Source organism: Halichoerus grypus, chromosome 1 (assembly GCF_964656455.1).
Source record: "Halichoerus grypus chromosome 1, mHalGry1.hap1.1, whole genome shotgun sequence".
Classification (NCBI taxonomy): domain Eukaryota; kingdom Metazoa; phylum Chordata; class Mammalia; order Carnivora; family Phocidae; genus Halichoerus; species Halichoerus grypus.
In genome coordinates this window covers 51,319,334-51,339,438 of record NC_135712.1, presented here as the reverse complement: position 1 = coordinate 51,339,438, position 20,105 = coordinate 51,319,334, and positions in this window count along the sequence as shown.

The window sequence follows — 20,105 nt, the reverse complement described above, 5'->3', positions numbered from 1 at the left end:
TTTGCCAACTAACTTTACACCTTAAAGAACTAGAGAAAATGCAAGAAACGATGCCTAAGCCACGCATTAGAAGAGAAATAATTAAGATTAGAGCAGAGATCAATGAATTAGAAACCAGAAACACAGTAGATCAGATCAACGAAAAAAGAAGCTGGTTGGTTCTTTGAATGAATTAATAAGATCGATAAACCACTGGCCAGACTTATCCAAAAGAAAGAGAAAGGACCCAAATTAATAAAATTATGAATGAAAAAGGGAGAGATCAAGACTAACACCAAGGAAATAGAAACAATTATTAGAAATTATTATCAACAACTATATACCAATAAATTAAGCAACCTGGAAAAAATGGATGCCGTCCTGGAAACCTATAAACTGCCAAGACTGAAACAGGAAGAAATTGACAACCTGAATAGGCCAATAACCAGTAACGAGATTGAAGCAGTGATCAAAAACCTCCCAAAAAACAAGAGTCCAGGGCCTGATGGATTCCATGGGGAATTCTACCAAACATTCAAAGAAGAAATAACACTTATTCTCCTGAAGCTATTTCAAAAAATAGAAACAGAGGGAAAGCTTCCAGACTCATTCTATGAGACCAGCATTACCTTAATCCCCAAACCAGGCAAAGACCCCATCAAAAAGGAGAATTTCAGACTGATATCCCTGATGAATATGGATTCCAAAATTCTCAACAAAATCCTAGCTAATAGGATCCAACAATACATTAAAAGGATCATCCACCACGACCAAGTGGGATTTATCCCCGGGATGCAAGGTGGTTCAACATTCGCAAATCAATCAATGTGATAGAACACATTAATAAGAGGAGAGAGAAGAACCATACAGTCCTCTCAATTGATGCAGAAAAAGCATTTGACAAAATACAGCATCCTTTCCTGATTAAAACTCTTCAGAGTATAGGGATAGAGGGAATAATCCTCAAGTTCATAAAATCCGTCTATGAAAAACCCACAGTGAATATCATCCTCAATGGGGAAAAGCTGAGAGCCTTTCCCTTAAGATCAGGAACACGTCAAGGATGCCTACTCTCACCACTCTTGTTCAACATAGTACTAGAAGTCCTAGCAACAGCAATCAGACAACAAAAAGCCCTAAAATATATTCCAATTGTCAAAGAAGAAGTCAAACTCTCTCTCTTTGCAGATGACATGATACTTTATGTGGAAAACCCAAAAGACTCCACCCCCAAATTACTAGAACTCATACAGCAATTCAGTAATGTGACAGGATACAAAATCAATGGACAGAATTCAGTTGCTTTCCTATACTAACAGTGCAACTGTAGAAAAAGAAATTAGAGAAATGCTTCCATTTACAATAGCACCAAAGCCATAAGATACCTCGGAATAAACCTAACCAAAGAGGTAAAGGATCTATACTCTAGGAACTACAGAACACTCATGAAAGAAATTGAAGGAGACACAAAAAAGATGGAAAAACATTCCATGCTCATGGATCAGAAAAACAAACATTGTTAAAATGTCTGTACTACCCAGAGCAATCTATACCTTCAGTGCCATCCTGATCAAAATTCCAATGACATTTTTCAAAGTGCTAGAACAAACAATCCTAAAATTTGTATGGAATCAGAAAAGACCCTGAATCTCCAAGGAAATGTTGAAAAAGAAAAACAAAGCTGGGGGCATCACGTTGCCTGATTTCAAGCTATATTACAAAGCAGCGATCACCATGACAGCATGGTACTGGCACAAAAACAGACATATAGACCAATGGAACAGAATAGAGAATCCAGATATGGACCGTCAACTCTATGGTCAAATAATCTCAACAAAGCAGGAAAAAATATGCAATGGAAAAAAGGCAGTCTCTTCAATATATGGTGCTGGGAAAATTGGACAGCCACATGCAGAAGAATGGAACTCGATCATTCTCTAATACCACACACAAAGACAAACTCAAAATAGTTGAAAGACCTCAATGTGAGACAGGAATCCATCAAAATCCTAGAGGAGACCATAGGCAGTAACCTCTTTGGCATCAGCCACAGCAACTTCTTTTGATACATCTCCAAAGGCTAGTGAAACAAAAGCAAAAATGAAGTTTTGGGACTTCATCAAGATAAAAAGCTTCTGCAGAGCAAAGGAAACAGTCAACAAAACAAAGAGGCAACGCACAGAATGGGAGAAGATATTTGCAAATGACACTACAGATAAAGGGCTGGTATCCAAGATCTATAAAGAACTTCTCGAACTCAACACCCAAAAAACAAATAATCAAGTCAAAAAATGGGCAGAAGATATGAATAGACACTCCTCCAAAGAAGACATACAAATAGCTAACAGACACATGAAAAAATGTTCATCATCATTAGCCATCAGGGAAATTCAAATCTAAACCACATTGAGATACCACCTTACACCAGTTAGAATGGCAAAAATTGACAAGGCAAGAAACAACAAATGTTGGAGAGGCTGTGGAGAAAGGGGAGCTCTCTTACACTTTTGGCGGAAAGTTGGTACAGCCACTTTGAAAAACAGTGTGAAGTTGCCTCAAAAAATTAAAAATAGAACTACCCTATGACCCAGCAATTGTACTCCTGGGTATTTACCCCAAAGACACAGATGTAGTGAATAGTAGGGCCATATGCACCCCAATGTTCATAGCAGCAATGTCCGCAATAGCCAAACTGTGGAAAGAGCCAAGATGTCCTTCAACAGATGAATGGATAAAGAAGATGTGGTCCATATATACAATGGAATATTACTCAGCCATCAGAAATGATGAATATCCAACTTTTACATCAACATGGATGGGACTGGAGGAGATGATGCTAAGTGAAATAAGTCAAGCAGAGAAAGTCAATTATCATATGGTTTCATTTATTTGTGGAACATAAGGAATAGCATGGAGGACATTAGGAGAAGGAAGGGAAAAATGAAGGGGGGGAATTGGAGTGATAGATGAACCATGAGAGACTATGGACTCTGAGAAACAAACTGAGGGTTTTATTTTATTTTATTTTATTTTATTTTTTTAAAGATTTTATTTATTTGACAGAGAGAGGTGCAACAAGAGAGGGAACACAAGCAGCGGGAGGGGGAGAGGGAGAAGCAGGCTCCCCGCCGAGTAGGGAGCCCGATGCGGGGCTCGATCCCAGCACCCTGGCATCATGACCTGAGCCAAAGGCAGACGCTTAATGACTGAGCCACCCAGGCGCCCCCAAACTGAGGGTTTTAGAGGGGAGGGGGCTGGGGGGATAGTTTAGTCTGGTGATGGGTATTAAGGAGGGCATGTACTGCATGGAGCACTGGGTGTTATATGAATCCAATTGATCATGGATCACTACCTCAAAACCTAATGATGTATTGTATGGTGACTAACATAACGTAATAAAATTAAATTAAATTTAAAAAAAGAGAACAGGTCATTCTTATACCACTGTTTTATGCTTTGAGCAGTAACAATTGGAAAATGAAGAAAGAAATTAATAATTCTAGAATTGCGCTAAAACCAAGAAATATTTTGTCCCTAAATTATGTTATTTCATAAATTAAGCTTGAGTATTTTCTGTTATTTTGCCCAAATTAAGTTTCTGTTCATGTTCGGTGATATTGGTGAACCTTCCCCACCAGGTTTTTTTACCTGATCTGAGCTGAGACAAGGCTAAGCTAATTTTAGCCGGGGCAATCCTAAAGCAAGGTTAGGAAATGACTGAGGTTTGAAAGATATATAACCGTGAAGTAAGAGAGAAGAATAAGACATCTGAGAAAGGATGATAGAATAAGTTACTGGAAGAATATTATGTTATTTATGGTAAAAAAAAATACTGTAATATATGGGAGGGAATGGTGGAGGCATTAAAACTTCTAAATATATAACATTTTTATATGAGATGAGACGAGAGCATTTAGTGTCAATACATTACATTTTGAATCACTGACTCATTTGAGATCTTATTCTCCTTTACTTCTAGTTACCTTAAAATTCATTTTTATCATACTCCTGTCTCTGTCTTATGATCCCTTTACGTTTTGGCATATGCCAGCATTGCCACTCAGAAAGTCATTCTGATTTGGAAATCTTAACTCTATTTCTTGATTTTTCTAATTTGAAAAGTCATAATTTAATATATCTTTTTTCATTGTATCACAGCATAAAGAAATTAATTCCACAGAGACTGAAATGACTTTGAAATTGGTAAGGTACAGAATATAGCAAAAAATGGATCTTATTTTCTATTAAATTGCTATATAAGGAACCTATATCTCCTGTAGGTATTGATGAGTTCCCGAGGACGAGATGCCCTTTGCAATTTACTTACACGCGCAAAGGTCAATTTGGCTTTTGGTGAAACAAAACCAAGCAAATGGAATTATCTTTAATTGAGTGATACAGTCCATTGAATCTGCCATTAGGACTGGTGAAAAAGTTCATTTTAGTAACTGTCCGTGTGGAGGAGACATGGCCAGAGCCCCTGTGGTATGCTTTGGAGTATGCTTAAAATCTGTGAAGTCCTATTTTATCCCCTCACCTTTCCCCCAAAACAATATTTCCATGAAGTTTTGGTGTTTTATGTTATTAAATCTTGCCTCTTTCTATAATGTAGCTTTCAATCCCATAGCTAAGAATATCATTCTAGATAGTGAGGGTTTTCTGAGCCTTCCTGTATCTTTTTATGACTAACTTTGGGAGCTGCTGAGGCAGACAATCTACCCTGTTTTCAACCCAAAAAGGGCAGAAAGGTGGAAATATGTTTTATAACACTCAGCTCTTTTTAACTTGGAGGCATGCTGACTCTCTGGCCTTATGCCCATGGAAAGAGACAAATGAGACGAAGCCTGTTTTTATTCCTGTTCCCAGTTCTCCCCCACCTAAAAATGACAAAAAAGTAAACTCTCCCGTTGGAAAGAGGCCCTATTTCCTTCACCAGGTCAGAAGTTTAAATGAAAATAATTGGACACAGTCCTTAAACTGAGCATTTGCTTAAGAACAACTTGGCTGCTATTTTTGGTATTATAATAAGGAAATAAAGAATTTGTGGAGGAGTTTGAAAATTTCAAGTAAAGAAAGGAACCTTTGAAAGTTCCTATTGTCTGCCTCCAATATCGTTATTACATTACAGTACAGATAGCAAAACAAAGAGTCAAACACATTCACCCTTTATTTGTTTGGGATATTTAGCATGAACCTCCCTGATTTCTACTGGCCTCCAAAAAATATTCTTCAATTTCAAATTTATAGAAAATTAGATACATTGTGCTGTGAAATGTAGAATATAGAATAGTATGTTCTCAAGCTAGAATATATGAAAACATTTGTGAGAAGTTAGTTTTCTTCAAATGTCTCAAGAATAATGATTTTTTAAAAAGATTTTATTTACTTATTAGAGGGAGAGAGAGAGAGAGAGCGCACAAGCAAGGGGAGCCACAGGCAGAGGGAGAGGGAGAAGCAGGCTTCCCGCCGAGCAGGGAGCCCAATGCGAGGCTCGATCCCAGGACCCTGAGATCATGACCTGAGCCGAGGGTAGACACTTAATCCACTGAGCCACCCAGGTGCCCCAAGAATAATGATTATAGATTTCAAAGTTGTCACGAAAGGAAAAAGGTAAAGTCAGGTAGAAATGCTTAATTATTGGTGCCTCTTCAGTAGAACCTGCTTACCTCTGATGATCAGGATTGATTGAATCTTACACAGTGGCATCCACATTGGAGTGGACACAAAGACCGCTTACAAGTTGGACAAAAGACACTGTGTTTTATTGGTTTATTTCCATTTGAAAGACTTCTGAAGAGATTTGCTCTTTTTTTTAACATTTAATAATATTGAGACTTTTTTTTAGAAGCAGTAAGGTTCACAGCAAAATGGACAGGAAGGTATAGAAATTTCTTGGATAGCCCCTGCCTCATTTGCAGAGATTCCCCCATTATTAACATCTCCCACATGAGTGGTACATTTGTTACAAATGATAAACTACATTGACACAGCATAATCACCCAAAGTTCATAGTTTATGTTACAATTCACTATTGGTGTTGTACATTGTGTGGGCTTGGACAGATGTACAATGATAGGTATTCATCATCATGGTATCATACAAAGTATTTTCACTGCCCTCAAAATCCTCTGTTCTCTACCCCTTCATCCTCTCCCCACCTCTAACTGCAATTGGTTCTTTTTTTTTTTTAAGATTTTATTTATTTTATTTGACAGAGAGAGAGAGTGCACACACACAAACAGGGGGAGCAGCAGAGGAAGATGGAGAAGGAGGCTCCCCACTGAGCAGGGAGCCCCACGTGGGGCTCTATCCCAGGACCCTGGGATAATGACCTGAGCTGAGGCAGACGCTTCACCGACTGAGCCACCCAACTGATTCTTTTTAAGAGTTAAATTTGATACTGATGGAAGAGATAAAAAGAAGAACTCTATTGTCACACTGACTCTACATGACAACAGGCACAGCAGTGTGGATCCCCCAAAGTATAAAAAAAACCACCCAATATATTTGACCCAAGTTATAGTTTTCCTGCATACTTTGGAGTAAAAAGAACTTTCAGTCATCCAGTCTCCACTCTACTTGTGAATCCCAATGATGGGACTCTCATCTTTTCTGGATTTTTTTCATCTGGACATCAAGTATAATATGCCTAAACTTACTTCCTTTTGCCTCAACCTTCCAAAATAACCTCTCTCTACAACCATATTCTGCAAAGAAGATAGGACTAGAGAGTCAGTTATTTTTCATCTGGTGTTATGATCAAATGTTTTGTGAAGAGTCTGTCAGGTTATTAGAAAAAGGCAGTGATGATCTGCAATAGTCAATAATTTTTGGAATTCTATGATGATAGTACTCCACTCAGGGGAACAGATGTCACATTTTCAGAAATTTTGATCAGGACAAAACATTTTTGAAATGGTAATTTGTGAAAAGTTTAAATGCATACTTTTTAATACCACCATTCAATAATCTCATTATAATTTTATTAGTTTGTAAATGCAGCATATATGTTTAGAATATTTATATAATAGGGCTGATTAATAAATGCACCATTATGAATTTTTGAATAGGTGAAAATGAAAGGTAATGGAAAGATAAATTATTGGAAAATTTTCTCCCTCTATTGACTTTGTTGGGTCAAAATCAAAACAGTTTATGAAAAGAAAATTATCTTCATCTCTCCTTACCAAGGAGGATGGAGTGAGGCTTTGTCATTTTGACTTCACATATTTATTTACTTGCTAAAATAATCATTGTAGATATTTAGAGACAATTAGTCAGTCACTGGTTTTCTTATAAGAGAGATTGCCCACTGAGCCTATGGATAACTGCTGACCATGGATCCCAAGGCAAAATTTAGAATGATACCATAGATTCCACAAGCAAAAGCAAGTATTCATTTAGCTACATACAATTACTTAATATTAGTAAGAGTAAGTTATTACTAAATGACAATTTTAAGCTCAAAACCACAAGAAAAAGAATGACAACATGATGAATAATTTGATGTTTTCAGTTCAAACACAACATATTCTGTGTAATAGGAATTTTTAAAATAATTTCTGCATTGTATATATACAAAATTAAGCATTTATGTTGAATAATACTTTCTTAAGTTTTCTTTTTCTTTTTTTTTAAGATTTTATTTATTTATTTGAGAGAGAGAGAATGAGAGGAGAGAGAGCACATGAGAGGAGGGAGGGTCAGAGGGAGAAGCGGACTCCTTGTTCCTTGCTCAGCCAGGGACTGCAGGATCATGACCTGAGCCAAAGGCAGTTGCCCAACCAACTGGGCCACCCAGGTGCCTTTTCTTAAGTTTTCTATCCTAGAGTTGTTATTCAACATGGAGAGGTAATGTTCTGCTTTGATAACATGACTGTATGCTATTTACAACATCAATAAGGGTCTAGATGAATCAAAACAGCTTGACATAATAGTTAAGAACATGCTTTATTGAAGTATAATTGACAAATAAAAAGAGGTGAAAAACTAGTTAAGAACATGAATCTGGAGCCAGACCAATTGGTCATCAATGTTGGCCCTATCACTTCTCTCTGTGTGTACTGGGATGAGTTTTACCCGATCTCTGAGATCCACTTTGCTATCTGTAACAAATGGCTAGTAGTTTCTGCTTCACAGAAATGTGCATAGTGCTGAAAGCCAGGGGGACATATCTGACTCATCAGAATTACTACATAAATGTTTAATTAATAAGGTCTAAAAAATGAAATCAATAAAGGACAAAGAAAATTGGCACACATAGAGAGATTTGTAATAATTTTACCATAATATAAATCACTCAATTTAATTTTTAATAATATACAGTTATAATTGCATTGGCAATGATTTGATAAGTCATTTAAAATTTTTATTTGCATCATGGCTTTTTCAAAGTGGTCTTCTTTTAACTATTTGTTAGTATACAAATATCAAATAAACCAACAACTTTACTTTGCTCTTGAAACTTTGATAGATTAAAGGAGAGAAAATGATGAACTGTTATCCCTTTCTCTAATCAACTACCCAAGACCAGAGCTGTCATGTTGGCTCTCAGCATATCAAGAAACTGAAGCAAAACTTTTAATACCTTCCAATTTGACCAAAAGTGTTTTTCATATGAGAAATATGATAATAAACACTTCACATAATTTTAAAATATGACGATGACATTATCCTTGCATATATCTGATTACAAAAATACTTCCAGAGCTTGTCAGTTGAAAAGTAGCCAAATATCAAAGATAATCTATTATCCTGCACATCTTTGCATTTGCCAGTTATACCTAAGACTTCTCAATTCCTTTTGTTATTAGCAAAAATAAGTGGGATAATAAATGCTTGAGAGATGTTATTTGAAAAATAATTTCTGAATTCTGCAGTTTACTTTGCAAAGTAGAGAGATCTATTGAGATTGCATTTTAATATTCCAGCTCTATTTCCTTCTGTCTCTTTCCCTCTTTCTCTCTCACACACATATGCATGTGTGTGTGTAAGTAATTTGATCTTAAAAATGCTTATCTAATTACAGATTTGAATGATATTCCAAATATTATTGCACAATTCATTGAATTATTTATTTCTTCTGTTTTACTTGAATACAGGTTTAGATACATTAAAGTATCATGAGTTTCATCTGTTCTACCATAATGGAGGCTCAGCACCAAATTAAGTGTTCTCCAATTCAATAATATTCTAGCCCACTTTTTAGGAAAATTGAGCCAAGGCTTAATTTTATGCAACCACAGTTTTGTTTCCTCACTAGTGGTGGCATAATGATTTTATTTGCTTAAGGCCACACTCAATAGTTTTGAAACATGCACATTCCCTGAGCTTTAATATAACACATGGCCTCTACCGGCTTACTCTGTGCATTGCATGGGTTCTGAAATGTACACGTGGGATAACAACAGACGAGTCTCAAAGAATTAGCTTTTGTAGAAACTGGATGCTTATGCTATGCTCATTATCCGCTAGCTGGGTTGTTGGCCTAAAGTTTTTGATTGAAGGCACCAAAAGTAATTTTGTGACTTCATGTTTTTCCTAGAAATCTTTCCTGCATGCATTAAGACAATATAGGTATGTGTAAATAGTTATTTCCTAGGGGGACAGATTTAGAAAGATAGTATAGTTAATATTCAAATGCATTTCTGTGAAGGATGGAAATAATTAAAAAATTTCCTTCTGATTGCTATACATATTTTTTATTCTTATTTATTTATTTATTTTTTAAAGATTTTATTTATTTGACAGAGAGAGACACAGCGAGAGAGGGAACACAAGCAGGGGGAGTGGGAGAGGGAGAAGCAGGCTTCCCGCAGAGCAGGGAGCCCGATGCGGGGCTCGATCCCAGGACCCTGGGATCATGACCTGAGCTGAAGGCAGATGCTTAATGACTGAGCCACCCAGGCACCCGATATACATATTTTTAAAAATCATACAAAATCTCAATCAATTAAAAAGACTCATCAAAAATAAAATATATAAAAGAATGAAAACAATTTTGATTTTTTGTCTTTCTAATTTAGGACTCAGACATTTGGAAGTATAGTGGTTTAGAGGTAATCTTTATCACAGATAGTAGATAAACACCCCAAATTTTTCTCACTTATGTCTTCTCTGAAATGCAATAAGACTGGTGTTACTGAAGGTAAACACTAACAACGCCATAATTTGTCAGTTTCTGTGCATTATGTGAGTCACTAGTGTGTGTATGCTTTTAGTGCGTGTGTTTATATATGAGAGAGAGAGAAAGAGAGAATGAGAAAGTGCAAGGTAAATAAGAAAAGATTATCCAGTGTATTGTTTTGCAATATCGATAGCTTATTATAAACGAAAGACCACACTTTATTCAGATTTCCCTTGTTTTTCCCTATTGTCTTTTTTTGTGTTTCAGGAGCCTATCCTGAATACCATATTACATTTAATCATCATGTCTCCTTAGGTCACTTTTGGCTGTAAAATTTTCTCAGACTTTCCTTGTTTTTGATTTTGTTTTTGAGGAATATTGGTCAGTTATTTTGCAAAATGTCCCTCAATGGGATTTGTCTTATTTTTTTCTGTCATGGTTATATAGGGTTATGTACTGGGGAGAAAAATCACAGAGGTAAAATGCCATTCTCATCACATCATATCAAAGGTACATACTACCAATATGATTTATCTCTATTGATTTTAACTTTGGTCACCTGGGTATAGTTATTTTCTACCATTTTCATATTGTTATCTTTGGAAGGAAGTCATTATGGATCATTCTAATTATGTATCTACCATTAAAGCACCATTCCAAATAGTTACAGAGCACTATAAAGAGATCCCCTGTTCAATGCCCTGCTCTCAATTCCCTGAAAACCACTGCTCTGTTTACTATCTCTATAATTTTGCCTTTCCAGAGTATCATATAAGTGGAATCATGTATTAGGTAGTTTTTTCAGACTGGCTTCTTTATCTTAGCCACATGCTTTAAAAATTTGTCCATCAAAGCGTGACTTGATGGCTCATTGCTTTTTATCACTAAACAATATTCCATTGTATAAATGTACCATAGTTTGTTTATCCATTTGCTTTTAAAGGACATCTTCATTCTTCCAGTTTTCGAAAATTATGAAAATGCTGTTATAAACATTTGAATGTAGGTTTTTGTGTGGACCTAAGTTTTCAAATCTGAGTATTTTCTTTTTTCTTTTTTAAAGATTTTATTTATTTATTTTTGAGAGAGAGAGAGAATGAGAGAGAGAGCACATGAGAGGGGGGAGGGTCAGAGGGAGAAGCAGACTCCCTGCCCAGCAGGGAGCCAGACGGCCGGGGGACTTGATCCAGGGACTCCAGGATCATGACCTGAGCCAAAGGCAGTCGCCCAACCAACTGAGCCACCCAGGCGCCCCTCAAATCTGAGTATTTTCATCTGATAAAGAGAAGATAATGATTTGTTGTATCTGACAAAATGTTATGAAAATTGTACTGTTGAATCAATTGCAGCACCAATATTTTTTTTTCTTTTTTTTTAAAAGATTTTATTTATTTGACAGAGAGAAAGACAGCCAGAGAGGGAACACAAGCAGGGTGAGTGGGAGAGGGAGAAGCAGGCTTCCCGCGGAGCAGGGAGCCCGATGCGGGGCTCGATCCCAGGACCCTGGGATCATGACCTGAGCCGAAGGCAGACGCTTAATGACTGAGCCACCCAGGCGCCCCAACACCAATATTTTTAAGTATCATCATTTCATAAGTGGTTTATTAATGACCTCGTAAGCGTTCCAGTATCTTATAGTATCTAATATAAAAATTGCTAAGTGATATATACAGTACTGTTTCCTGAGGAAATATATTTGCTTTGATCATTAATAGAAATATATGTATATTTGAATAATTTTGGGTTTGACAGTTACATCAGAAATGAGTTGATGTCAAGAAATATTCTTGGTAGGAAAATTGTAAGTCTTAATCAGAAGAAAGCTTTAATATGGTTTCCCTTTACCAATGAGCTTTTGAATACTTAGAATAGTTCTTATTATCAAACTGATGGTGAGAAAAGTATCCAAACAGATATCCTTCAATCATTTTTATCTCTTAGACATGTCAACAACAACAAAAAATTGGTTTTCAATATGGCATACAATATTACAAAAACTAAAATGAACAAAATATGATCCCCTGCCTTAGACAGATTAGGCGATGTCATAGACATGTCGATAGTTACTTGGCAATGTGGCAAAGACTGTAATAAGGATATGTAGGATATGTTACAGGAATATACAAGAAGGAACTTGCACTGGAAGGAACATTTAAATTGAATTTATATTATGTAGAAGTATATCAGGCTGGGAAATATAAAAGAAATGCAAGGGGGTGAGTGGCAAAAGCATTCTAGACAGAATGAACACTGTTTTGAAATGAATGATATTTTTGGAGATTAATCATTTGATATGACTGTAACACAGTGTGGAAGGATTAGAAAAACCAGAATGAGAGGAGATAATGAAGGGTCTTATATATTTTATGAAGGGATATGTATTTTATTTTATCTTGTAGGCCATGGTGAAAATGTAAATATTTGTTTTTAAATTAAGGAATGCTTCACTCTTTAATTGGAATTCTGTGATATACTGTAAGTAATTCATTTGACATAATGGATCATATCCTTGTTGGAAATCATGTCTTTGTCATTCCATTTATTATTTTATTTACACATTTGTTTTGTTATGTTATATTTTGTTTTGCTTCACTTTTTCTCATCTTACATAATTCCTGACCTCTCTTTGCCTCTGTTCAGCTGTGTCCAAGTTTAATTTTATATGGAAAGAACACTTTTTATACTAAAGAAACATTCTTTCTTATTTGACAGATGTCACATGTGTCACTCTTTCAGATACCAAAATCTTGGTAAAGGATTCTAAATCTAAAAGCTTCAGAATCTAAAAGCTGTATCAATCCATAGATCTTACTCAAGGGGCTACCACATTCTTGCACAACTCATTTGAATCTTATGTTTTGGACCAGTTGTACTTGATCATAATACCTTACTTTATTACTATAGATTTGGATCTGTGAAACCACAATGACTTTCTTATTTTATAGGAAACACAGAGTGAGAGGTGAAATAGAACCAGTCAAGAAATAAATGATTCACAGATATTGGTCTCAGTGGACTAAAGTTCCCTCTGTTTATTCATATCTTTAGCTTAGTGTTTCCCAGGGGAAGGAGTGGCTGCCTTCTCTCTGAGAACATTCCCTGGGCTTGGCCTGAGGTCAATAGTGGTGAGAGGAGCTGTTCCAGAAACTTTGTTTGCTTTGTTAGTTAAAAAAAAAAATACATAGCAAACAGAGAACATCAGTTATAAAGTTATACACTTCTTTAAAAAGCGCTAATCATAAAAGAAGGGGGAGGGTGAGATGAACAGAATAGTAAATGACATTCAAGACAATGTGGTTTTGATAAGGATTACTGTATTATAAACACATTTAGATCAGATGAAATATACTTGTGTAAGAAGATTGTTTTGTGAGGAGATAAATGTTTTTCATCTTGAATTATGGGTATTAAATATGACTTCTGAAACTGCTGAGCTTCACATTTTAGACAATTTAAACTCAAGAAAAAATAATAATAAAACATGTCCCCAAACCCAACCCCCCAAAAATGTGTGGATAGCAACTGAGAATGTAAATAATCTAACTTCAAAAAGTAAATTCCTTCTCACTCAGGACATTATTATTAATAATTGAAACTATGCAGCTCCCCTGTGGGTATTATTATAACTTACTTAGAAAACAAATGTGAAATAGATGTTTGCACTCTCTAAGTATGTAGTAATAACTGAGAGTAAAGATCCAACTGACGCCTGATGGGCCAATGGGCAATGGATGTATCCACTTCTGAGAGGCAGTGAACAACAAAAAAATGGTACAAATAAGAAAAAGTTATTTTTTCTGACCCATGAAATAATTACACAAAATATTCTGGAAAGGCAGATGGTTTAACTTTAACAACCCGCACCTAGAAGACAGAGCGTTTAAGGATCCACTGGCTGGATAGAATTACAGGGAAAATATTTTCTCAAGAACAAATTGCATTGAACAAAGTAACTGGCAAAGCAGACGCTTCAGGAGGGGTATAGCTTTGTTCCTGAGCAAAAATGTTTGTATGTAGTCAGTTTGTGGACACACTCTTCTGGTCTTTAAATTTCTTTCTACTTGTCAGAAATGTCCAAGAATACACACTGAGTATAGGCTCTTGTTTCTTTCCTGCTGGGGTTATTTAGTACATAGGGAAATACTTTCAACACTCCAATGTGGGTGGTGGTTAGGCGGGACCTCCTTCATAGTCTTCTTTCAGAATTAGAAAGGAAAGTGATTTTAAGCTTTGGTGTCAAAAGCACATGTTTTATGACAATACTTTAGAGGAAAGAGAGCAGGATGCACATATGCTACAAGGAAGGAAAATCACTTTGTTTCTTTTTCTTCTTTTTTTTTTTTACTTTGTTTCTTAAATACTAAAGAAAAATCATATTTGCTGAGTAAAATCAATCACAAAGGTAATCTCAGTCATCTACTTACCTGCTGTTTGAATTTCCGAAAATCTTTTGTGCTGTTATTGCTCTGGTCTAAATTAACATTTATGTCTTAAGCTTGGAGCTACTTGTAAAGGGTTAAAATACATTAATTTTTTCCCTTACATTTGCAGAAACACTATTATTATAGTAAAGAAAGGCTTAGAAAAAAGAAAAACACAGAAAATCACCTAAGTCCACTACCTTAACCCAACAATCTTCATGGACATTTATCTTTCTATATCTTAAGGACTTAAACCATTGATTTATTTTCCTTTTTTCTTTTAAATTTTCCTTTTTCCCTTGTCCCTCAGCCTCTTATATTGACATAAAAACACACTGATATTTTTAATGAAACTCCATTTTTTTTTTTTTTTTTTTGCTTCAGAAACATTTCAGCATTCCTCATGTACAAAATTGGCATTGTACATATTGGAATTTTAATAGATGAATTGGCTCTTCATTTGCTAAAGTAGGTCTATCATTTTAGTTATAAAACTCTGCACTTAACTAACTAAATAAAATAAATTATCATGCCAGATGAACCCCATTCCAAAACTAAGAATGAAAATAAATTTTGAATTCTCTGTACACAGAATTACTCTAAACTTAATGAATGCACACTGTGGCATAATTACACGTGATTTGTTCAAAGGGCAATATTACCCAACAAAAGCTATAAAAACATCAAGGTAATTTTCTCCTTAAGCTATCAAAATTCTAAATATATTTTCAATAATCTTGTAGCTTTTAAAAATCACATGAGAGAATTTACTGTCTAGGACATCTGTGGCATTTTCTAAAAATCAGAAAACATTTTACACATCATGTTAACCAAGCAAAAGCACACCAAATGAAGAAAAAAGAACACCTTTTGATTTTTTAAATTCTGAATGATATACAAAATGTTCATGACACATGACTGTTCTATGTCCTCTAGTCACAGAATCTAAAGCATCTTCAGCACCTATAGCAATTATACTGCAACCACAATCCCATTTTGAAAGTCTATGGTCAACTAATCTTCAACAAAGCAGGAAAGACTATCCAGTGGAAAAAAGACAGTCTCTTCAATGAATGGTGCTGGGAAAATTGGACAGCCACATACAGAAGAATGAACCTGAACCATTCTCTTACACCATACACAAAGATAAACTCAAAATGGATGAAAGACCTAAATGTGAGACAGGAATCCATCAAAATCCTAGAGGAGAACACAGGCAGCAATCTCTTCGACCTTGGCCATGGCAACTTCTTGTGAGACACATCTCTAAAGGCAAGAGAATCAAAAGCAAAAATGAACTATTGGGACTTCATCAAGATAAAAAGCTTCTGCACAGCAAAGGAAACAGTCAACAAAACTAAAAGGCAACCTATAGAATGGGAAAAGACATTTACAAATGACATATCAGATTAAGGGCTGGTATCCAAGATCTATAAGGAACTTATCAAACTCAATACCAAAAAAACAAATAATCCAGTCAAGAAATGGACAGAAGACATGAACAGACACTTCTCCAAAGAAGACATACAAATGGCCAACACACATGAAAAAATGCTCAACATCCCTTGTCATCAGTGAAATACAAATCAAAACCTCAATGAGATATCGCCTTACGCCAGTTAGAATGGCTAAAATTAATAAGACAGGAAACAAGAAACATTGGCGAGGATGTGGAGAAAGGGGAACCCTCTTACACTGTTGGTGGGAATGCAAGCTGGTATAGTCTCTCTGGAAAACAGTATGGAAGTTCCTCAAGAAGTTAAAAATAGAGCTACCCTATGACCCAGCAATTGCACTACTGGGTATTTACCCCAAAGATAAAGATGTAGTGAAACATAGGGGCACCTGCTCCCCAATGTTCATAGCAGCAATGTCCACAATAGCCAAATTGTGGAAGAAGCCGAGATGTCCTTCAAGAGGTGAATGGTTAAAGATGTGGTTTATATATACAATGAAATATTACTCAGCCATCAGAAAGGATGGATACTTAACATTTACATCAAGGGTATTATGCTAAGTGGAATATGTTAATCAGAGAAAGATAATTATCATATGGCTTCACTCATATGTGGAATGTAAGAAATAGTGCAGAGGAACATAGGGGCAGGGAGGGAAAACTGAATGGGAAGAAATCAGAGAGGGAGACAAACCATGAGAGACTCTTGACTCTGGGAAACAAACTGAGGGTTGAGGAAGGGGAAGTGGGTGGGGAGATGGGGCAACTGGGTGATGGGCATTAAGGAGGGCACATGATGTGATGAGAACTAGGGTGCTATACACAACTGATTAATTATTAAACACTACATCTAAAACTAATGATTTATTTATATATGTTGGCTAATTGAATTTAAATTAAAAAAAAGAAAGTATATTTAAGGAGGCTGGTACATAGCAACTCAAAACTAAAGTGCTTCATTTGTGGTCTTTATCCTATTCCAAGATATTCACATAGAGACTGGTGTCTATTTTATTTTATATGATTTTATTTATTATTATATTTTCTCTCTTCATTTATCTCATCTTCTTCATCTACATCATCAGTTGCTTTTGGTGGCTCTTTTGGGATATTTGAAACTCTTTAGACTTCAACTGCATCACCATTCATAAAACTCTTAATTGCTTGCCTTACCATTGACAGAGTGCTTCTAAATATTATTGAAATCATTGTGCATTTGAGTCCATTTCTCTTCCCCTAATAGATATGTCTGCATGTGTAGCACCCTTGTGAGGCAGATTCTGAACTGAATCGGAAGAACCTTGGGTAGTTTGAGAGGATGAGATCACTTTCTTTTAGCTCTCTTTTACCTGGTCCATAATTTTTCATATCCTGTCATGTCAAAGTTTTGATGAAGTCTACTTTATTTCTGAAACATCTTAGAAATTTTTGCAAAGCTACAAGGTACTTTTGGATTGCTTTTCATTTTCATCATCCACTGTCTCTGCAAAGCAGGAATTTGCATACATCTCACCATGTCTTTTTTTAAAATACATTTTAACATGAGTTCCCCATAATTTCTATTTATAGATGTATTTCTGTACTCTACTTCCCCAGTTTCTATTTGGTCTGTATATTCTTTTAATAACTGCACAAGTAGCTTGTGTATACTTAGCTTTCTGCATATCTGTTTTTTTCTCTCTCTTACATGCACGCACGTGCTCACAGTGCACACACACACACGTACACACCTGTGGAACATACAGCCCACCTCCTCACTAACATCTGATTCCTTTAGTGTGTGGAGGAACAGGAACAGAACACTTGAGGAAATCAATGTGTGTTTATTTTTAAAGAAAGTGATATTAGTCTTTGTAGCAGGACATTAAAGAACATATCATTTTCACCATTCTAGTTTATGTAACTATTGCCTAAATCATTTTTAATGGTAAAATTTATGTGTTTTACCCTCTTCTTGTATTCCCATTTTGTGATGGAATATAGGCAAAATAATTAACATAAAAAATTTTCCACATAATTTTCACATGCTATTTGATTGTTTTGAAGCCAGTATGACTGTGAATCATGAAAAGATTTACATAAATTCTTTCTTTAAAAATTGCAAAAAAAAATTGCAGGTAGTCAATACTTGTATTTTAAACTTCATTACACTAAAGACAAATATAGCTTGAACCTTTTACTTAACTTGGAGTGAATACCTATCTTAAATTTTTGACTAAAATTTTTATCAGAATTGAATAAAACTTCCCTATAATGTTAATAAAATTAACCAATATATTAGAGTCAGAATTAAAGTAGCTTAGAGTTTAATGAAAAGCATGATAATATTCTCATTCCTAGATCACAGTAAACCATGCGTATTTTTGACAATGCTAATTGACAGATATATGTTAAATACTGGTGATCAACTTAGAACTCTTTATCTGAATTCAAAAAATCACTGTATCAATTTAGATCTTTTGTCATTTATATGACTCCCTTCCTCTTCCCTTCCTTTCCTTTTCTTTCAGCAAACCGAACTCATTATTAGATTTTCTGATATAATAATGCCATATACATAAACATACATTTTTATCTAAATATTTACTTTATGTGTCTCAATTCAAATTGTTGAATAGTTGTCAACCAGCATTCTGTGAAGAAAACTCAAATCCTTCTCATTTTATGTTTTAATTATAGTTATAAATATACTATAACTAATATATACTCTAATAAATGTGCCCAATACTAAGTGTAATTTCTGTTAATATTTTCATTGATTTAATTATTGTAACAGCTATGTGTTATAAAATTATGTGATATCATATATGAAAATACAGATGGTGCTATCTAATGTTCATCTCATTAGAATTGCTAATTTGTAATAGAGTCCTTGGGACTTTCCACTTGTTCTGAGATATTTGATAATTCACTTGACATAGATATATCACTTATATCCATAAAAAAAAGATAGTAACTTGTGACTCTTTTTCAATGAGTCTCTTTTTGAACCTCTCTTATATAAAGGCAATGATGCATTTTATATGTAACTCAGGAATAACAATTTCAAAATGAGTTGATCAATCAGATAATACCACTGTAAACTCTATTATAAACTTTTCAATGTACTTAAATTTTGCAATAAAATCTTCCAAATATTATTGATCTTAAATCATTTAATAGAGGGATGTGTAGCTCTTTGGCATAACCCAGGCATCTCTTGCTACTGCATCATTTTTTTTTTTCCTTACTAACTGTTCTTTGTTCTCCTCTGACTCTTTTCATCACAAATCTCTCTGATAGTTTATATATGTTATGGTTAGTTTATACAGCCAGCACTTTAGTTTTTAACCATGGCTATATATGTGTATATATGTGTATTGACTCTTTTTTGTGGGAGGTCAGAGGACAGGGTTCTTTGCATGCCTGCCTCTACCTGCCTCATCCACTTATCTTTTGGGAATCTGTAATTTGAGAAATTTTCAACATTTGGTCTCCATGTCTCTAAGTAACCAGAATTGTTGGGGATAAGAATAAAGTAGCCTAAAAAACTCAGTATGATTGACTTGGAGCTATTTATATTCCACTTCTACCAAGAAGGGTTTGAAGCCAGGCCCTCAAAGTGTTTCCTACTCAAAAGCTGTTTCCCAGACCTGGAGGAACACATATCTCTGTGGTCAGAGATGAGCAATGGAGAAATCTGCTCAGGCTACTCCATTCCTTTTTTTTTTAAAGATTTTATTGATTTATTTATTTGAAGAGAGAGAGTGAATGCCTGTGAGTGGTGGGAGGGGTAGAGGGAGAGGAAGAGAGAGAATCCTAAGCAGACTCAGTGCTTAGCTTGGAGCCACTCCAGGCTCACTCTCACAATTTTGAGATCATGACCTGAGCCTAAACCAAGAGTCAGATGCTTAACAGACTGGGCTACCCAGGCACCCCTCCAAGGGAACAATTTTGACAAGAAACATAATTTAGAAAGAAATCTACAGAAGATAAAATTTAGGCTGAATGGGATAGTGCAGAATTTCTTAAAAACTCTATTAAAATGGCATGAAAAGAAACGACTAAAACTGGCAATTGTAATCCCAACCAAGTCACCATTATATGTCTCATTCCTCTAGAATGGAGTAGAATTGTGGTAGAT